The sequence below is a fragment of the Oryctolagus cuniculus genome, chromosome 2 (genome assembly GCF_964237555.1).
Source record: "Oryctolagus cuniculus chromosome 2, mOryCun1.1, whole genome shotgun sequence".
In the NCBI taxonomy this organism is placed as follows: Eukaryota; Metazoa; Chordata; class Mammalia; order Lagomorpha; family Leporidae; genus Oryctolagus; species Oryctolagus cuniculus.
Genome location: NC_091433.1, coordinates 32,602,382 through 32,620,765, shown reverse-complemented (window position 1 = coordinate 32,620,765; position 18,384 = coordinate 32,602,382). Strand labels below are relative to the sequence as shown.

At 47.3% G+C, this 18,384-nt stretch overlaps 1 long non-coding RNA gene across 2 annotated transcripts in view; it reads left to right on the top strand.

Moving 5' to 3' along the window:
• Positions 1–10,441: 10,441 nt before the first annotated feature.
• Positions 10,442–18,384, top strand: part of LOC127486705 (uncharacterized) — a 73,520-nt gene continuing 65,577 nt past the window's right edge. Inside the window, exons 1-2 of one of the 2 annotated variants that reach the window (XR_011386859.1) lie at positions 10,442–12,175; positions 12,342–12,693. This is a non-coding gene — a long non-coding RNA (uncharacterized lncRNA). Of the gene's footprint in view, positions 12,176–12,341; positions 12,694–18,384 lie in introns of those variants that run through there. The other variant, XR_011386858.1, reaches the window with a different exon arrangement.

The following is an 18,384-nucleotide window of genomic DNA, read 5'->3' as shown; positions in this document are numbered from 1 at the left end:
ACTTTCGTGGGCATCTGTCTTAGTCTGGCTACCTCGGTTAAGTGCTAGAGACACCGACGGGCACGAACCAAACACGCTCTCCTCTCTCAGGACTTACAGGGCTAAGGGGAGGCACAGAAAATATGAACGTATTGCATTATATATCAGGCAGTGGGATTCACTCCAAAGAAAAACAAAGAGGGGTGCCGGAGATGGAGAGGGGCATGGCGGGGAGCAGCATGAAGCAGTGGGCCCTGTGGCAGGAAGCATCCATGGCTGAGGGGGTGTCACCCAGAGGCTGAAGGGAAGTGGTAGGAGGTGAGGTCAGGGGCAATCAGAGGCAGAGGCCCTGCAGACTGGGGTGGGGGAAGGGGGTCTGTGCCTCACTTCCAGGACTTTGAACTGTGCTCTGGACAAAAAAGGAAACTTGTGCAGGGTTTTCAGGAGTGACATGGGATTCTTCAGGCTGCTGTTTTTAAAATAAATTAAGAGGGGCCGGCGCTGCGGCTCAATAGGCTAATCCTCCGCCAGCACCCTGGGTTCTAGTCCCAGTTAGGGTGCCGGATTCTGTCCTGGTTGCTCTTCTTCCAGTCCAGCTCTCTGCTGTGGCCTGGAAGGCAGTGGAGGATGGCCCAAGTCCTTGGGCCCTGCACTCCATGGGAGACCAGGAGAAGCACCTGGCTCCTGGCTTAGGATCAATGCGGTGCATTGGCCACAGTGCACCGGCCGCAACGGCCATTGGAGGGTGAACCAACGGTAAAAGGAAGACCTTTCTCTCTCTCTCACTGTCCACTCTGCCTGTCAAAAAAAAAAAAAAAAAAAATTAAGAGGGCAAAGATGAACCCATGGAGACAGGTACAACAATCTAAGCCAGAGGTGGTGGTGGCTTGGACGAGGGAGATGTTTAGGAAGAATAGCTGGCAAGATGTTCTGATGGATGGGAAGCAAAGCTGGCCTCAGTCAGGGCAGCTGGGGGATGGGGTCCTAACCCACTGGTTGGCCTGGAAGCAGGGAACAGAGTAGGGCCAGATCTCAAGGAGGGCAATGCCATTTTGTCACAGTCACTGTTGAGAGCTGAGTTTCACCCAGATCCGGAGAAGAGAATGGAGGCCACATTCAGGCTGTCAATCCAGCTCCCTGCTAATGCATTCTGGGAAAGCAGCAGAAGATGGCTCAAGTGCTTAGGTCCCTGCACCCACATGAGACACAGATGGAGTTCCTGACTCTGGTTTTGGTCTGGCCCAGCAGCCAACACTGCAGCCATTTTGGGGAGTGAACCAGGTGATAGAATGTTTCTCCTCTCTCTCTCTCTCTCTCTCTCTCTCTCTCTCTCTCTCTCTTTGACAGGCAGAGTTAGATAGTGAGAGAGAGAGACAGAGAGACAGAGAGAAAGGTCTTTCTTCTGCTGGTTCACCCCCAAAATGGCCACTGATCCGAAGCCAGGAGCTAGGTGCTTCCTCCTGGTCTCCCATGCAGGTGCAGGGCCCAAGCACCTGGGCCATCCGCTACTGCCTTCCCAGGCCACAGCAGAGAGCTGGACTGGAAGAGGAGCAACCAGGACTAGAACCTGGTGCCCATATGGGATCCCAGCACTGCAGGCAGAGGATTAACCAAGTGAGCCATGGCACCGGCCTCTCTCTCTCTCTCTCTCTCTCTCTCTCTCTCCCCCTGCTTTTCAAATACATAATTTTTTTTTTAAAAAATCAATCAATACAAGTTCCATAATTTAAAAAATGCCGGACTCCTCCATAGAGTTTGTTAGCATCTTTTCACCGTGTAAGGACACAGTGAGACGGTGTCACCTATGAGGAAGCCGCCCCTCCTCAGACCCTGACAGTCCCTTTGTCTTGGACTTCCCAGCCTGCAGAACAGTTAGAACTCAGTTTCTGCTCTCTGTAAGTTATCCAGTCTAGGGTACTTTGTTTTAGCAGTGTGTGCATAATAACACACTGACTGTAACTTCAAGGTATACCAGGTGACGACTGCAAATCGTTCAGTCTCCCAGGAGAAAAGAGAGAGCACTACAGGACTGGTAATTTTGTAACTCTACTTTTCCCATCCTAGGTCCTGTTCCCACCACATACCTCTAGGTCCATAAACACATCTCTGCCGTGCAGTGTATTAGTACCTGTATTACACTTTTAGTGAATTACATAGCTAGAAGTAGAATTTTTGGTTATACAGGATGCATGCATATGTGTGTGTGTGTGTGCACATATATGTATATATGCTCATGTATATATGCATGTTTAGTAGACACCACTGCTTTTCCAAAGTGATTGCATAATTTATATTTCTACCAGCAGTGTGGGGCCTGTCATCCCCATTACCTTCTGGGATTGTCAGTCTTGAGTTTCAGTTATTATTGTGAATTTGCATACTGTGAAGTGTAACCTGCCTGCACTTGATTGTTAATGAGAACGAGCACCTAATGTAATGAGTAGAATATAATAAGTATCATACTTGCCATCGGGTTTGTAAAGACACTTTCAGATGAAGGGAGTTCAAGGCTCTCCAGTTTCTTAGCTCAGCTATAGCTTCAACAAACAAATTTTGATTTGTCATGCTTCATAATTCTGAAGTTCAAGATGCTCTCTAGCTTCCATTGCAATATTTTTACAGAAACAGTGGGTTTATTTCAAAGTATATTTTTAAAATTCCAAATCTATGAATATTTTCTGAGCATCATTTTGAAATTGACTTCTACCCTAAATTCCACTGTGACTGAGTAACTTACTCTGCATGATGTCATTGCTTTGAAATGTGTTGAACTTGCACTTGGGCCCAGTGTTTTGTAATTTTGATGTGTGAAATAAGTGTGTATTCTGCAGATGTTGAGTGCAGTGCTCTCACTGTAACGAATTACATGAGATAGGTTATGGCTTATTTAGCTCACAGTCTTGGAAGTTCAGAGACATGGCACCGGCATCAGCTCAGTTCTGGCAGCCTCCATCCCGGCTTTGTCTCAGCATGGTGGATGGTGATGGGGGGAGCGCGTGTTGGGGAGTGAGTGATCACATTGCCAGGCAGGAAGCAAGAGACTGGGTAGAGCCTGCCTCAGGCTTTTGTAACAATCTTCTCGGGATCCCAGGAGAAAGATCTCAATTCCTTTCGAAGGCACACCCCAGTCCATCCAAGGCCTCACCTCCCAGAGGTCCACACCATCTCTGACCCTGGGAACCAAGCCTCTAACACATGAACCTTTGGGAACACTCAAACCATACCCAACCACAGCACAGGCCCAGCACATCAGTCTTATAAATGTACGCTTGTGCAAATACGAACTGACTTCTGTTTTTATCTTTTTTTTTTTTTTTTTTTTTTAAGATTTATGTACTGGGACCCAGCACTGTGGCATAGTGGATAAAACCACCACCTAGGTTTGAGTCCTGGCTGCTCCACTTCTGATCCAGCTCTCTGTTATGACCTGGGAAAGCAGTAGAATATGGCCCAGATCCTTGGACCCCTGCACCTGCGTGGGAGACTCCTGGCTCCTGGCATCAGATTGACTCAGCTCTGGCCATTGCGGCCATTCGGTGAGTGAACCAATGGATGGAAGACTCTCTCTTTCTCTCTCTTTCTGCCTCTACTTCTCTGTAACTCTGCCTTTCAAAAAAATAAATCTTTTTTTTCTAATAAAAAGATGAATATGTTGTTTGAAGGAAAAAAGTAAAATATTTTGTTTAAAAAAGTTATGTATTGACTTGAAAAGCTGTTACAGAGAGCAAGCGAGCAAGACAGCACAAGCTTCCATGTATTGGCTCAATCCCCAAATGTCCACAACAGCCAAGGCTGGGTCTGACTGAAGCCAGGAGTCCAGAACTCAGTCCAGGTGTCTTATGTGGCTGGCAGGGGCCAACTACTTGAGCTGTCACTGCTGCCTCCCAAGGTGTGCATGAGCAGGAAGCTGGAATCTGAAGTGGGTTTGGGAGTCAGATCCAGGCACATTGATTCAGGACACAGGCATCAGGCAGTGTCTTAACCACTGTGCCATACGCCCACCCCGACTGAGGATTTTAAAAAGTTACTTCAGTCCTGTAAATTCTTGTAGTGAAGACACTAGGTAGTGCAATACACATATCTGACATAAGAATACAATATTAGGTGGTTATTTTTTCTCTTCCTCAGCAAGGTAAACACTTTAAAACAGTATCATTCTATTTCCCTCTTACTTAATGTGCTTTCATAATTACATATCTTTCTATATAATTCTCCACATTATTTTTATTGTCTTACGTGTAGTCAACATCTACTTATATTTATCATTCCTTTCTGCATTTCTGACCTTCTTCCTTTTGCCTGAATGACGGCCATATATATCCACATATTTATGTGTATGCCTCCTATGTCTATCTATTTATTTATCCATCCACGCATCTATACTAATACATATTGGTTCAGGCATACTGGGTCTGAATTCTTCCAGTTTTGGTTTGTCTGAACATGTTTCTATTTATTTCCATCCTTTTTTTTTAAAAGGATTTTTATTTATTTATTTGAAAGGCAGAGTTATAGAGAGGTAGAAACAGAGAGAGAGAGAGAGAGGTCTTCCATCCACTGGTTCACTCTCCCAGATGACCACAACGGCCGGAGCTGCACCGATCTGAAGTCAGGAACCAGGAGCTTCTTCTGGGTCTCCCACACGGTTGCAGGGTCCCAAGGATTTGGGCCATCTTCTACTGCTTTCCCAGACCATAGCAGAGAGAGTTGGATTGGAAGTGGAGCAGCTGGGTCTCGAACTGGCGCCCATATGGGATGCCAGTACTGCAGGCCAGGGCGTTAACCCACTGTGCCACAGTGCCGGCCCTTGCTTTCTTTTTTAAAGATTTATTTAATTATTTGAAACTCAGAGTCACACACACACACACACACACACACACAATCTTCCACCCACTGATTCACTCTCCAGGGGCTCAAGCACTTGGGCCATCCTCTGCTGCTTTTCTAGGCGCATTAGCAGGGAGCTGGATCAGAAGTGGAGCAGCCAGGTGTTGAACCGGCACCCATATGGGATTCCAGTGTCACAGGTGGCGGCTTTACCTGCTCCACCACAGTGCTGGCCCCAGCTGCGTTCTTTCTTAATAATAATAATAATGGTTGGAGCTATTATTCCAGTGTGTCTTCTAGTTGTTGAAGAAGCTGTAACTCTAATTATTGCTCCTTTGATGGCAATCTGTCTTATTTCTCTGGTTGTGTTTAAAATATTTGTGGTTTTTTTTTACAGGTCTACTCAAAAGTGCCTCTGTTTTACTTTATTTAACCATTTTTTGGTTATTTGGCTCTGCCAATTGATGTATTTAATTAGTTTTGGAAATATCTCAACTAATTACTCTTCAAGTCGTATTCCTGTTCCTTTATTTCTGTCCTCAAAGAAACTTTATGGATCTTTTATGTCAGTGCCATGGTATGAAAAAAAAGAGAAGCACAAAAATTGAGAGTAAGGATTTTGGAGGCTTTATAGCAATTGGCAGAGTAATTTTTTTCTTTGAATTTAACAAAAATTTGGGCTTATATTTGGTACGACTTTGTATAATTTCATTGTTCTACTAATTGATCCAAATTGCATTTTATAAGTGCGTCATTTATGAAATTCTGGATATTTCAGTTGTTTTGGATGTGCTTTTCTATGTCTCACATACTTTTATGATTTTTCCCTTTGCTTTCTTCCCATGCATCATTCTGGATATTTTATTTCATATCACAAATTCTCTCTTCAGCCATGTGAAATTAACTATGAAACCCATTTTTTATCTTAGTTGATAATTTGTATTTTTTATTTTTTTAAAGATTTATTTATTTATTTAAAGTCAGAGTTACACAGAGAGAAGGAGAGGCAGAGAGAGGGAGAGAGTCTTCCATCTGCTGGTTCACTCTCCAAATGTCTGTAACAGCTAGGGTTGAGCCAGGCCAAAGCCAGGAGCCAGCAACTTCATGGGCGTCTCCCATGTGGGTGCAGGGGCCCAAGCACCTGAGCCCTCATCCACTGATTTCTCAGGCACATTAAAAGGGAGCTGGATCGGACCAGTGCCCGTATGGGATGCTGGTGCTGCCTATGAAGGCTTACCCAGCCACACCACAGCACCAGCCTCTATTTTCACATTTTATAACTTGCTTTATTTATTTGGTTTACTGTTGCATATGCCATGAAAGACAAAGCTGTCTGCAAGGCAGACTTAGCTGCCTTGGTCTCTCTCCTCCCCCAGATTCTAAACCAGCAGTTCTTCCATTATCTTATTATCAAACAGTTAAAAACTTTTTCTTTTGTTTTACTAATTGTTCTCAGTGGGAGAGTTAGTCTGAATTACCTTGTTCTCTATTAGAGCAGGAAATCCCAAATAATCTAGATTTAATGAAACATCTGTCTAAATGGATAAATAAAAAGATGTTTTAAACAGAGAGACTAAGTCCGGAGATTTCCTTGATACCAACTCGGTTGAACAACAAGAAAAGACAGAGCTGACACTTCTCTCGCTTCTCAGGTGTCTTCAGTCCCATATCTAGAGAAAGCCATGGACAGAGGGATCTGGCTCTGACAACATCCAGATAGAGGTGATCCTTCAGCAGCAGGTGTGGAAGTAACTTTTTAATGCTGCTATGGTGTGTGTGAATGTGTCTCCCCAAAAGCAAACTTAATCCCCAGTGCAGCGGTGTTGGGAAGTGGGGCCCAGTGGTGGCGTTTAGGTCCTGAGGGCTCCACTGGTGTGAGTGGATTAGCGCTGTCAGAGGGCTTGAGGTGGTGCCTCTGGCTCCGGCTCTCTCATCGCCCTGCGATGCCTCCCACCCTGCTAACAATGCAGCAACAAGGCCCCTGTTGCATGCAGGACCCATGACAGACTTCCTGGCCCTCAGGACTGTAAGAAAAACATCTCTGTACTTTATAAGTTTCCCAGCATAGCAGCACAAACAGACTAAGACAAATGCATTTGGAAAATAGGTATTTAGAAAATTGCAATAGTTATGCAACCCTATTGCCAAAAATGTGGTAAGTACATCTCTTTAAAAACTCTTTTTTCTGCATAGTTATGTTGGAAGCAGAATTTTTAACCTTTCAAAAACTATTAGAAAGTACTTCCAAGGAGCTTTGCATCCATTTCTTAGTCACTTCTATGAACAACTAAATGACACTAAGGAAAGATGGAAATTTGCCAGTCCTTTTTTTCTCACTGGAAACTACCAAATCAGTAGATTCAGTTGAAAAACAAGTATCTTGCTTTCATAAGATAAGCCAATAAGACTCTTCTCTCATTATAATCAAAAGGTATTTTTGAAAGATATCTTTTCCATGTCTGATAGCTATTAAAACTAAGCATTGAAATCATCGAATTTAGAATCAGACTTTTGGGGTGGAGTTGTGCGGCGGTTAAGCTGCTGCCTGCGATGCAAGCATACCATATTGGAGCACTGGTTCAAGTTCCAGCTGCTCCACTTCTGATCCAGGTCCCTGCTTATGTGCCTGGGAAAGTAGCTTGGGCCCTGCTACCTACACGGGAGACCTGGATGGAGTTCTAAGCTCCTGGCTTTGGCCACTGCATCCATTAGGGGAGTGAATCAGCAGATGGAAGACCTCTATCTCTCTCTGTGTCACTCTGCATGTCAAATAAATAAATCTTTTTTTTAAATCAGACTTTTTATTCACAACGGATTAAAAAATGAAGCACATTCACATAGCTCCATGAAAATATTATTAAGAAGAATTTCAAAGGTGAGAGCAAAATCATTAAGAGCTTTATACAAAAAATTTTTAAAAAGATTTATTTATTTATCTGAGAGGCAGAGTTACAGACAGAGAGAAGCAGAGAAAGAGAGAGAGAGAGATCTTCCGTTCGCTGGTTCCCTCCCCAAATGGCCACAATGGCCAGAGTTGAGTAGATCTGAAGCCAGGAGCTAGGAACTTCTTCCAGGTCTTCCATGTGGGTGCAAGGGCCCAAGCACTTGGGCCATCTTCCACTGCTTTCCCAAGTGCATTAACAGAGAGCTGGATTGGAAGAGGAGCAGCCAGGACACGAACTGGCACCCAAATGGGATGCCAGCACCACAGGTGGAAGCTTAACCCACTATGCTATGGCGCTGGCCCCTTTATGCAAATTTCAAAAATTTTATTTTTCAATTCTAGTTCATCTTTCTACTTTTCAAATTTATAAATTTATCTTTTACCATTTATATTTTAAAATATGTGTTATATAGCTCATCTTCCTCTATAGGAAGCACATAGTGCTTATATTGTGCATCTATGTATATGTACAAACATACTTCTTTTTTTAAATTATTTTTTATTTTTTATTTTTTGACAGGCAGAGTGGACAGTGAGAGAGAGAGAGACAGAGAGAAAGGTCTTCCTTTGCCGTTGGTTCACCCTCCAATGGCTGCCGCGGCCGGTGCGCTGCGGCTGGCGCACCACGCTGATCCCATGGCAGGAGCCAGGTGCTTCTCCTGGTTTCCCATGGGGTGCAGGGCCCAAGCACTTGGGCCATCCTCCACTGCACTCCCTGGCCACAGCAGAGAGCTGGCCTGGAAGAGGGGCAACCGGGACAGAATCCGGCGCCCTGACCGGGACTAGAACCCGGTGTGCAGGCACCGCAAGGTGGAGGATTAGCCTAGTGAACCGCGGCGCCGGCCTCAAACATACTTCACACACACACATATATATAATATAAAGCTAAATAAATATATATGTCTTGGGGCGACTGCTTAAAATATGTGCAGAAAGTTTGGAGCCTCTTATTGAAGGTTGTCTCTAGAAGGTGACTTTCTGGTCTTCAGCACTGTGGACAAGTAGGTCTCTACCACCCACTTCCATTTTCTTTCAAAACACTCTGATTATTGAGTTAATAGTCTTAACCATAAATTATATATTTATTTGTTTGCTGACTTATGCAATAGATTATAAGCTCCAGGAGGACAAAGAGTACGTTTATTTACTTACCAACAATACTCAGGGCCCAGGACAGCATCTGGAACTTGCTAATTACTCGCTATTTATTGCAGGAATAGATAGAGTTGTATGTTTCAAAGTGAGGCTGACTTGGTGTGTCTCAGCAATTCAACCTCCTGATGCCCAGGAGTTTCCCCCGGGGTTGTATTAGGGTTGGTGTAAATGATCAGAAGAATGTAGTCAAAGTGGTCGTCTGTTACTTCAAGGATCAGGTTAGGTAAGACACTGGGTGCTTCCAAGTTGGTCTCTCTGTCTCTTTCCCATCACTTGCCCCGAGGGAAGCCAGCTACCATGGCACGGGCTGCTTCTTACGGATGGAGCTGAAGACTGCCAACAGCCATGTGCATGAGCGTGGAGGGGGTCGTCCAGCCCGTCCCGTGACTGCAGCTGGACACCGTCGATGAGCGACCCTGAGACAGGGCACAGAGCGAAGCCACTCCTGGATCCCCGACTCTTAGCAACTGTGTCAGGTCATCAATGCTTGCTGTCTTAAGCTGCTTAGCTTGGAGCCATTTGTTACTCAGCAATTGCTAACCAACACACTGCATGTACTTGGACATATGACTTCATCTCTTGGAGCCTGTTTCTTTTTTTTTCCCCCAAACTGTAATAATATCCTCTTACAGTGCTGTTGAAGCATACTCCCTACTTTATTACGTTTCTTAAGTAAAGGGAAAGCTTAAGAAGAAAGCTACAGAGCAGCTGTAACAAGCAGGCACACAGAATGGGCGCTTGTTAAACTGCTAAGCCCCTGCTTAGACAACCACATCTCACGTCGGAGTGCCAGTGCCTGGGTGTGAGTCTGGCTCTGCTCTCCACGCCAGTTTCCTGCTAACGTGCATCCTTGGAGGCAGCAGGTGATGCATCAAGTTCTTGGGTCCTGGCCACCCACCTAGGAGATTCGGATTGAGTTCCTAGCTCCTGGCTTCAGTCTGGCCCTGCTCTGGCTGTTGTGGGCATTTAGGGAGTGAACCAGCAGATGGAAGATCTGTCTGTCTCTCTGGAGTATGATATCCTCAGAGAAATAAATATTCAAGTAAATAAATAATGTTTGAAAAAGCAAGCAGGGAAAAAAAATTAGAGAATAGCCATGTTGGGCCCATTAAGTGTAGGGACCACTGCCTCTATCTGCTTTTGTCCTAGACCCTAAGAGTATCATGGTGTCACAGCCCACAGAATGAGGGTCACAGGTGTGAGACATATATCCTTGTCTTCCTTAAGAGCACGTTTGCATTTAAGGAGGTTGCAGCAATCCAGAAAATCCTTTCCTCTGGAACAGGGGCTCTCAAACTTTACCAAGCATCAGAGTTAAACACCAATTGCTGGAATTCAAAAAATTTCAAGCCCCAGAGTGGTGGGGCCCAGGCCTTCCAACTTTGTTTTTTAAAGATTTATTTTATTTATTTGAAAGACAGAGTTATGGAGAGAGGTAGAGACAGAGAGAGGTAGAGAGGTAGAGAGGGAGAGAGGGAGAGAGGGAGAGAGGGAGAGGGAGAGGGAGAGGGAGAGGGGGAGAGAGAAAGAGAGAGAGAGAGAGAGAGAGAGAGAGAGAGAGAGAGGTTTTCTATCTGCTGGTTCACTCCCCAAATGGCCACAATGGCTGGAGCTGAGCTGATCCTGGCCAGGAACCAGGAACTTCTCCTGGATCTCCCATGTGGGTGCAGGGGCCCAAGCACCTGGGCCATCCTCCGATGCTTTCCCAGGTGCATTAGCAGGTAGCTGGACCGGAAGTGGAGCATAGTGCCCACAGGGGATGCGGGCACTGCCGGCCAGGGATTTAATCCGCTGCAGCACAGCGCAAGCCTCCTTCACATTTTTAACAGCTTCCCAGAGTGGTGCTGATGGTGACCGGTCAGGGGACCACTGCTTTAGAACACTGTAGTTTCTGATCAGTGAAGCATCATAGTGCAGGATAACAGGGAGTACTAAAGTTTAGGCAAAGTGTGGGGTAAAAACCAATTCCAAGTTCTTTACTGTAATAAACAATGCCCTGCATGATGTAACCCCTCTTTGCCTCATGCTGGGTTTCGTTTCTCTCTCTCTCTCTCTCTCTCTTTTTTTTTTTTTTTTTTTTTTTTGTGGGTATCTGTTTGATTTAATGAGAAAGTGATCATAACTGCAAGAGAAACAGGGACACTTGGAGGAGGCTCAAGCCGAGCCCATTTCTTAATCCTCACTGGGAGAGGGTTAACAACCATTGGACAGATTCCGTAAACCAGCAAATCAGCGGTTCCACTGCAAATGAGCAAAAAGGGGGACTGTCACCTGCCCCAAGGCCAGGGTGAGTCTGGGAGGTGGAACCCTGCCAAAGGCAGCTGTGACCCGGGATTCTGGGTTGGCCCCGCTCCCTTCCCAGGCTCTGTCTGGGCAGTGAGGGATGGCGGGAAGTTGGCTCAGGAGAACACTGGAGGTCCCCAAATTGGGGCTGGAGCCTGCTGAGGGGCAGTCCTACTTAGAGCGTTTGGAGGAAAGCTTCCTCATGGATGACCTGCGGCTGCTGCCCCACGGTGAGGGTGATGTTCGCCTGTCACAAACAGGTCATCCAGCTTGCCCCATGACCCCAGCGGTCTGTGCGGGGAACCTAGGCCATCTGCTCAGCCATTCATGAAAGCACCGACGTTGTCTGTGCGTCCGTGGGCCACACTCTCGTCCCGCAGACCACAGTGGTCACCCGGCCCTGTGGTGATGGAGATGGCCGGCTCTTTCACTGAGTGGCTCACTGTCATTTTTCCACACCAGCAGCTGACGGCTTGAGAGCAGTGGGTACAGTGATGCTGCACTTGGTGCGTGGAGAAGACTTGCATCAGCCCTCTCCCCCTTCTCGCCCCCTGGCCTCCCGGGATTCACGGTCCTCCATGCCCCGCCCCCTGACCCGGATCTGCTGCATCGGTTTCCTTCCGGGTCAAGATGGCTCCCGGGCTAGCCTGCGCCCAGCCCGGCTTCCTCCCCGGGGCTGCAGTGGGCCTGAGAAGCTATGCAGCCACATCCCAGCGGCCAGGAAGTGCAGACACGAAGATGACCGAGGATCCCAAACTTTTTTTTTTTAACCTTCTCCCAGGGAGGATTATAAAATGGGATCAACTTGCAATTTTGGATTTTACCGTGGCACAAAGGTGATATGTGTTTGAATTTTGATCTTATCCTGAGCTAGTGGAATGCAGTCTAATACTCTCTCGGGATGCTGGGCAGTGACCGCAGCCGCAACAGCTACAGGGACTAACAGCTGACTCTGCAGTGTGCCGAGTTGTTGAACGACGATATTAGGTAGGCCGGATGTAGTAAATGCATTTTAACTTAACGATGTTTTCAACTTGTGATGGGCTTATCGGTAACCCAATAGTAATTTGAGAAGCAGTTCTATTCACTTTGGCTTGCTTTCTGTTCTTCAAAAACACCCAGCCTATTTCTGTCTGTGCACTTGTCTTTCCAGCTGCCTCCGGTGCTTCTCGCCTAGGTGATGGCAGTCCGTGTGTCCTCATGACGGCCCAGCTGCAAAGGACTCCTTCCTGGCTTCCCACCCGAAGAAGCCATTCTCTACTACACTTGCCGCTCACCTTACTTATCGGGACCTGAAACTGTCTCGTTATTTGCTTTTGTTGGAAAATTCCAATGTAGCAGCTGCCTCTTCTCTTGGGTTCTTTGCTGTCTCCTGCACCTGACACAGGGCTTGGTATATGGAGGCACCCACTAAATGTCTGCTGGTTGGACGTGTGGGTTTCTGGTGTGGGTCTCTTGCATTATAACCTAGTTTTGGGGGAAAATAAAGAACATGGAGAAAGGAATATGGTAGCCCGGTGACTGTGGCCCCGCCCCTACCTGCCTTCCCACATAGTATGGCTGCTAGGGTTCTGCCTGGCTTGTGGTGTGTAGCAAAGGGGTTTGCACTCTCCCCTGCTCCCTGTCTTCCGCACCCTTGGTTGCCTCATAGGAAGACAACATGGGGACTTGGGCAATGCTTTTCACTCTCGGGATTCCAGAGAGTTGTTATACCGGTCAGTTGTTCATGCATCTGGAACACTCTTGGCTTGTATGAGTTATTCCCTTGGGACTGGCTGGCATGTGCCAAGTTGTCCTTGGCTATGGCAAGGGAAGGAGAGCGGCTCCTCCACTTCGTCAGGTGTCCGGTGGGCTCTTGTCTGTATGTTTCCCCAGGGATCTCCAGCGGTTGGAGGTTCCTGGTTAGTAATGGAGCTGATACATCTCATCAACAAGGATGTGCAGACACTAAGATGAACAGAGAAGCAAACCTACTTAGATAGCTCCAAGTTATATTTGTTTTCCTCTCAATGGTTTACTCATTAAAAGTTGAGTTCCTGTGCCAATGTTGGCAGTACACAAGGCATGGACATTCTCTTCGCAGACAATTGCTGGTGGTCTGAGTGACTCACCCTACACTCTCACCTCCTCCTGGTTCTGCCCTTGGCGCCTGGTCTTGGGAGGTTTGCATTCTTGTAGTAATCTCGGGCTGCTGCCCGGGGCCAGGGGCAAAAACAACAGGACTCTCTCCAGGGCATTTGGGAGTGAGCCTCATTGTCTGGTCCTTGCTTTGACTGTTGATTGCATGAGGCTTGGGGGAGGGTTTCCCAAATAAGGAGACTGGAGCGGCCTCTTGGTTGGGGATGCTCCTGACCTCCTCAGCAGTGGGCTGGAAATATTTACATAGACACATTTCACATTTTATCTGTCCTTTGGCTGGGCACGTAGAACATTCCAGCTATACTAACTTCTTTCACTTCTGCCCTTTATCCATAGTAAAGCCAGGTCGAGGCACTGATACTTGATTAGTGACTTTGGCATTGCTTGCACACCTTGTTGTGCCAGGAACACACTAAAGATGGATTTGACAAGAAGCAGAGGTCGTGGGCGGGGAGGCTCTGACAGCTCCCAGAGGAGCTGCCTAGGGGGTTTTGTCAGGACAGCTCCTCCTCCTCTACAGCTTTGCCGTGTTTGTGTGGGAGTTCAGTTCAACAACAACTGCGGAAGCACCTAACTCCATAGCAGGCACCATTCCTAAGTGGCTACGGGGGATACCAAGGCTAATGGAATTCTGTCTTTGCCTTCAAAGAGCTCGGAATCTTGTTGGGTGAGGAACATGTGATGGTGGCTTGAAGATGGCCACAAATTCTTCCTACTCTTTTCTTTGAATTGAGGCTGGCTGTGTCACTGGTTTTGGTCCCCAGAACATGGTGGAAGCCATGTTGTGTAATTTCTGAGTTTGGGCCTTAAAAGTGACACAGCTTCTGCTTGTGTCACTCTTAAAATACTTCTTCCAAGGAGCGTTTGTCGCCTTCTAAGGAGTCTGACGTCCAAGAAGGCCACCATGCTGTGAGGAAGTCCAGGCTAGCCACAGGGACTGAGAATGCGAGAGGACACTGAGGCACTGCATGTGTGAGTCCAACCTTCAGGGGCCGCCTTAACCCCGGCTATGAGCTGAACGCAGCTGAGTGAGGAACCTCCTCCATGCTGCGTGGAGCAGAACTGCCCAGCCAAGTTTGCCTCAGTTCTTGAGTTATGAGCAAATAAAATGGATTTTGCTTTAACTCATCAAGTTTTGGGATAGTTTGTTATGCAGCGATAGGTAATGAAACCTGCACATGTATTCTTAGATCCTGATGGAGGTGTGTATGGGCTGCCATAGGAGCCTGGAAGAGAGGGCCCTGGTCAGCCTGTAGCGATGACACATGGTTATGGAATGCTTCCCAAAGGCTTGCTTGTGCCGAATACCCTCCCTGAAGATCTGATGTGAGCCAGGGGAGTAGAGCAAGAAAGCCTGGAGGTGATTACCAGCGTGGCACACGGGAGAGGGGTCTTCAGGCAGGTGTAAGAGATGACGTAATGGGTAAATTTGCAAAGGTGTTCATAATAATAATAGTGATAATTAATCTGAGTGCGGACTGCATGACAGATCAAAAGTCTTATACGTATCAACTTACCTGATTCCCTTATTATCTTTTTTCCTTTAGAAGAAAATGAGGCATGAAGAATTTAAGCAACCGGCTCAAAGGCACTGAGCCAGCCGGGCAGGGGAGGGATTTGAACCAAGGCAAGGGCTTGAGGCGCTTTGAGTGCCCCCTTCAACAGCTTGGGATTTGTTCTACAGATAATGTGGAGTGACTGAAAGGTGGTAAGTCAGGGAGTGGTGGGGTCACAGCCAAAGATTGTGTAGTTCTGTAATTTACCCCGCTTTGTGCATTTGCGGGTCCAAGGCCCATTTCTCAGCAGTGCCCGTGAACTCCTCTTGGTGCTACAGGGAAGGAGGGTGGTATGGGCGATGCGTGCTACTCTGCATCTGGTCGTGGCGGTGGAGGGGAGAGCATGGGTGTGGCGGCCACCGAGAGGGGAGAGTGGGTCACATCCTTGACCTCACGGAAGAGGGGAGAGTGGGTCACATCCTTGACCTCACGGAAGAATGTGACGGGAAGCGGCAGCATGTGGGAAGCAGCCTGTCGGGAGGTCTGCTGAGCCGAAGCACAGACAGGCTCCTGGGCTTCATAGACATTCTGCCTTTTCCTTCTTCATCCTCCCCATGGCCATTCAAGCGATTAGCATCAAATTATTGAAAACAGCTGTCGGGTTCCTAGGAGCCTTCGGCAGCCAAGAGAGAATTCACAGAAACTCAGAACCACTCGTCTGGCCCTAGCTTTGGCTTTCTGAGGGGCTCCCCGTGGGCTGACCGCGGGGGAGTTGCTCCGGCACCTGTCTGCTTCCTCTGTCCCCTGCACCCTCTGCATAGCTAAGGGCAGCCAGGCAGACTCAGGAGAGCCACAGCCTCACTCTAGCAGCCTTGTGTGTAAAGAAGGTAGCAATCGAGTGTATGAGGGCTCTTCATGGAAAACGTGCTTTACGAAAAAACTGCGCATGGATTTCTATTTCTTTTTTTACATCAAAACACACTTACCTTTTAATTCCGTTTACAGTGAGCCCTCATATAACCCATTTTGAAGGATCCCCATATAAAAAGAAAGAGGCCTGGCTTAGGGTCCAGGAGAAGGTGGGCGATTCGGCATTAGACTTACCTTGCGGGACGCTTGCGCTGGGTGCTGTGTGCAAGTGTCCGGAGTTTATCAATTCCCAAGGTTCTCCTCTGTACTATGAGGGTGTTGGATGAAGGGTAGTTTCATCTCCAATAACAAAAGCAGGCATCCTGAAGGTTAACTGCACATGGACCGAATGTCTAACCCTGCGCCAGGGCCTATGTTCATGTTATTTATTTAATCCTCACTGTAACCCGATCTCAGGGATGCTCTCTGGAACCTTCCTTTTCCTAGTCAGAGCTTTCTGTATGCACGATCTGTTGCCGTGTAGCACATGGTCTCGAATCTTGGCAGTTTAAACCAACAATCCAGGCTTAGGTGTCACGGTTTCTGTGGGTCAGGAATTAGGAGCAGCTTGGCTGGGTGGTTCTGGCTTGGAGTCCTTTTGTGAGTTTGCTGGGGCAGCACTCAGCTGAAGCCGTGACAGAGGTTGGGGGATCACCTGAAACATGGCAGGGTGGCATTGCCTATTGGCAGGGTTGGTGCTGGCTATTGGCAAGAGGCCTTTTGTGTTACTACCTTGCCAGAGGGCCGTCCGTGGGATTACTTGAAGGTCCTTACCACGTGGCAGCCGGCTTGCTCCAGAGTGAGTGATGTGGCAACTGCTGTGTTTTTTGCGCCCTGTCCTTGGGAACCACACCCCACCATTTCCACAGTATCCTGTGGTTACCTTGATCAGCCTGTTCAGTGTGGAAAGGATTCATAAGAGAACATGAATACCAGGAGGTGAGGAGCATGAGAGACTGTCTTTAAAGTCGCCTCTTACCTCTTTCCCCTAAATTTCTACCATGCTAATGTCTTATGTCTAATAGTACTTACCTGAAATTATCAGATTTTTTGTTTGTTTGTTTGAGACCCATTTTCCTCCCTGACCAGAAGGTAAGCTTCCTAAGGGCCAGAATTTTTTTTTTTTTTTTTAAATTGCTTTTCCCCCTGCACCTGCAATAATGCCAAGTGCAGTCCATGGTCAGTATCAAGTGTGATGTAGATACTGTTGTTGTGCCAGTTTCAGGTGGAGAAAAAGAGGCCCAAAAAAGTTAATTTGCCTGACATCATTTTAGAGAGTAACCGATGGAGCTGGGGTTCCAGCTGACGCGTAGCTTATCAATAGCTTACCTGGGTAACGCTCGTTGACGCCAGTGCTGCCGTTATGGTGGAATGATGCCTGGGTATAGAGGGTGGGACAGCAGCCAGCAGAAGGGCTGGGAGAATGCCAGCACCATTGGGAAATAGCAGGAGGAAGTGTGTGAGTGAGGGAGTGTGTGTATGAATGAACATGATGGTTGAGCATGTGCACCTGTGTGATGGAGCGAGCGAGGAAGAGAGAGAGTGTGAGAATGTATGATGTGTGGGTACAGTTGCTGGATCTTTGAAGGGAAGATAATGTATTCTGGACAACTCTTCTGACACAGACCTGGAGATAATGCTTTGACCTTAGTCTTTTTTCCCCCTCTACGTTCTTGGAAAAATTTGTCTCTAAGGAATATCCTTATTAAAATGACTAAGTAGATTTTCCTTTTAAAAAAATCCCATGAGCAATTTAAGTCATTATTTGACTAGCAACCATACTGCCAAATTGCACATGGATTGCTAACTTGATTATGTTTGTGGGAATTAGCCATTTTCTGGATTATTTACCAGCAAAAGAAAAGTACTATGTTTTGGCCACCCACTCTCCATTCTCCTTTGCAGCCTCCTCTGGGAGGGTCCCAGCTATTCATCAAACAACAATGCCTTACCCACCCATTTTCCTGGCCTGGGAGGTAGAAATTTGGGGGAGGAGTGGAGGGACAAGGTTAGGGAAAGTTGCTCACTTATTCTCCCTCCATGAGGCGTTCTGGGTGCTGAGGTTGGGAGCAAGGGGTGTGTCTCTGTGTGGGAGGGACCTTTGGTCTTTGAGTGGGACCAGTGGGACACCCATGAGCAGGATTACAGAAGCCAGCTGCTGGGGAGGCTCTGATTTCGCTCTGAAGAGAGGGTGATGATGGTTTCTGAGTTTCTTTCTTTCTTTCTTTCTTTCTTTTTTTTTTTTTCTTTTTTTTTTACAGGCAGAGTGGATAGTGTGAGAGAGAGAGACAAAAAGGTCTTCCTTTTTGCGCTGATCTGAAGCCAGGAGCCAGGTGCTTCTCCTGGTCTCCCATGTGGGTGCAGGGCCCAAGCACTTGGGCCATCCTCCACTGCACTCCCGGGCCACAGCAGAGAGCTGGCCTGGAAGAGGGGCAACCGGGACAGAATCCGGCGCCCCAACCGGGACTAGAACCCATGTGCCGGTGCCGCAAGGCAGAGGATTAGCCTGGTGAGCCACGGCGCCTGCCGGTTTCTGAGTTTCTTCAAAGCTTATCTCAGTGCACCAGGGAAGGAACGCAGAGGGACACTGTACACAGAAGGCCTACTGAGGAAAGAGGCAGGGTTCCCATTTAGCTTGAAAGTCTCCCCAGG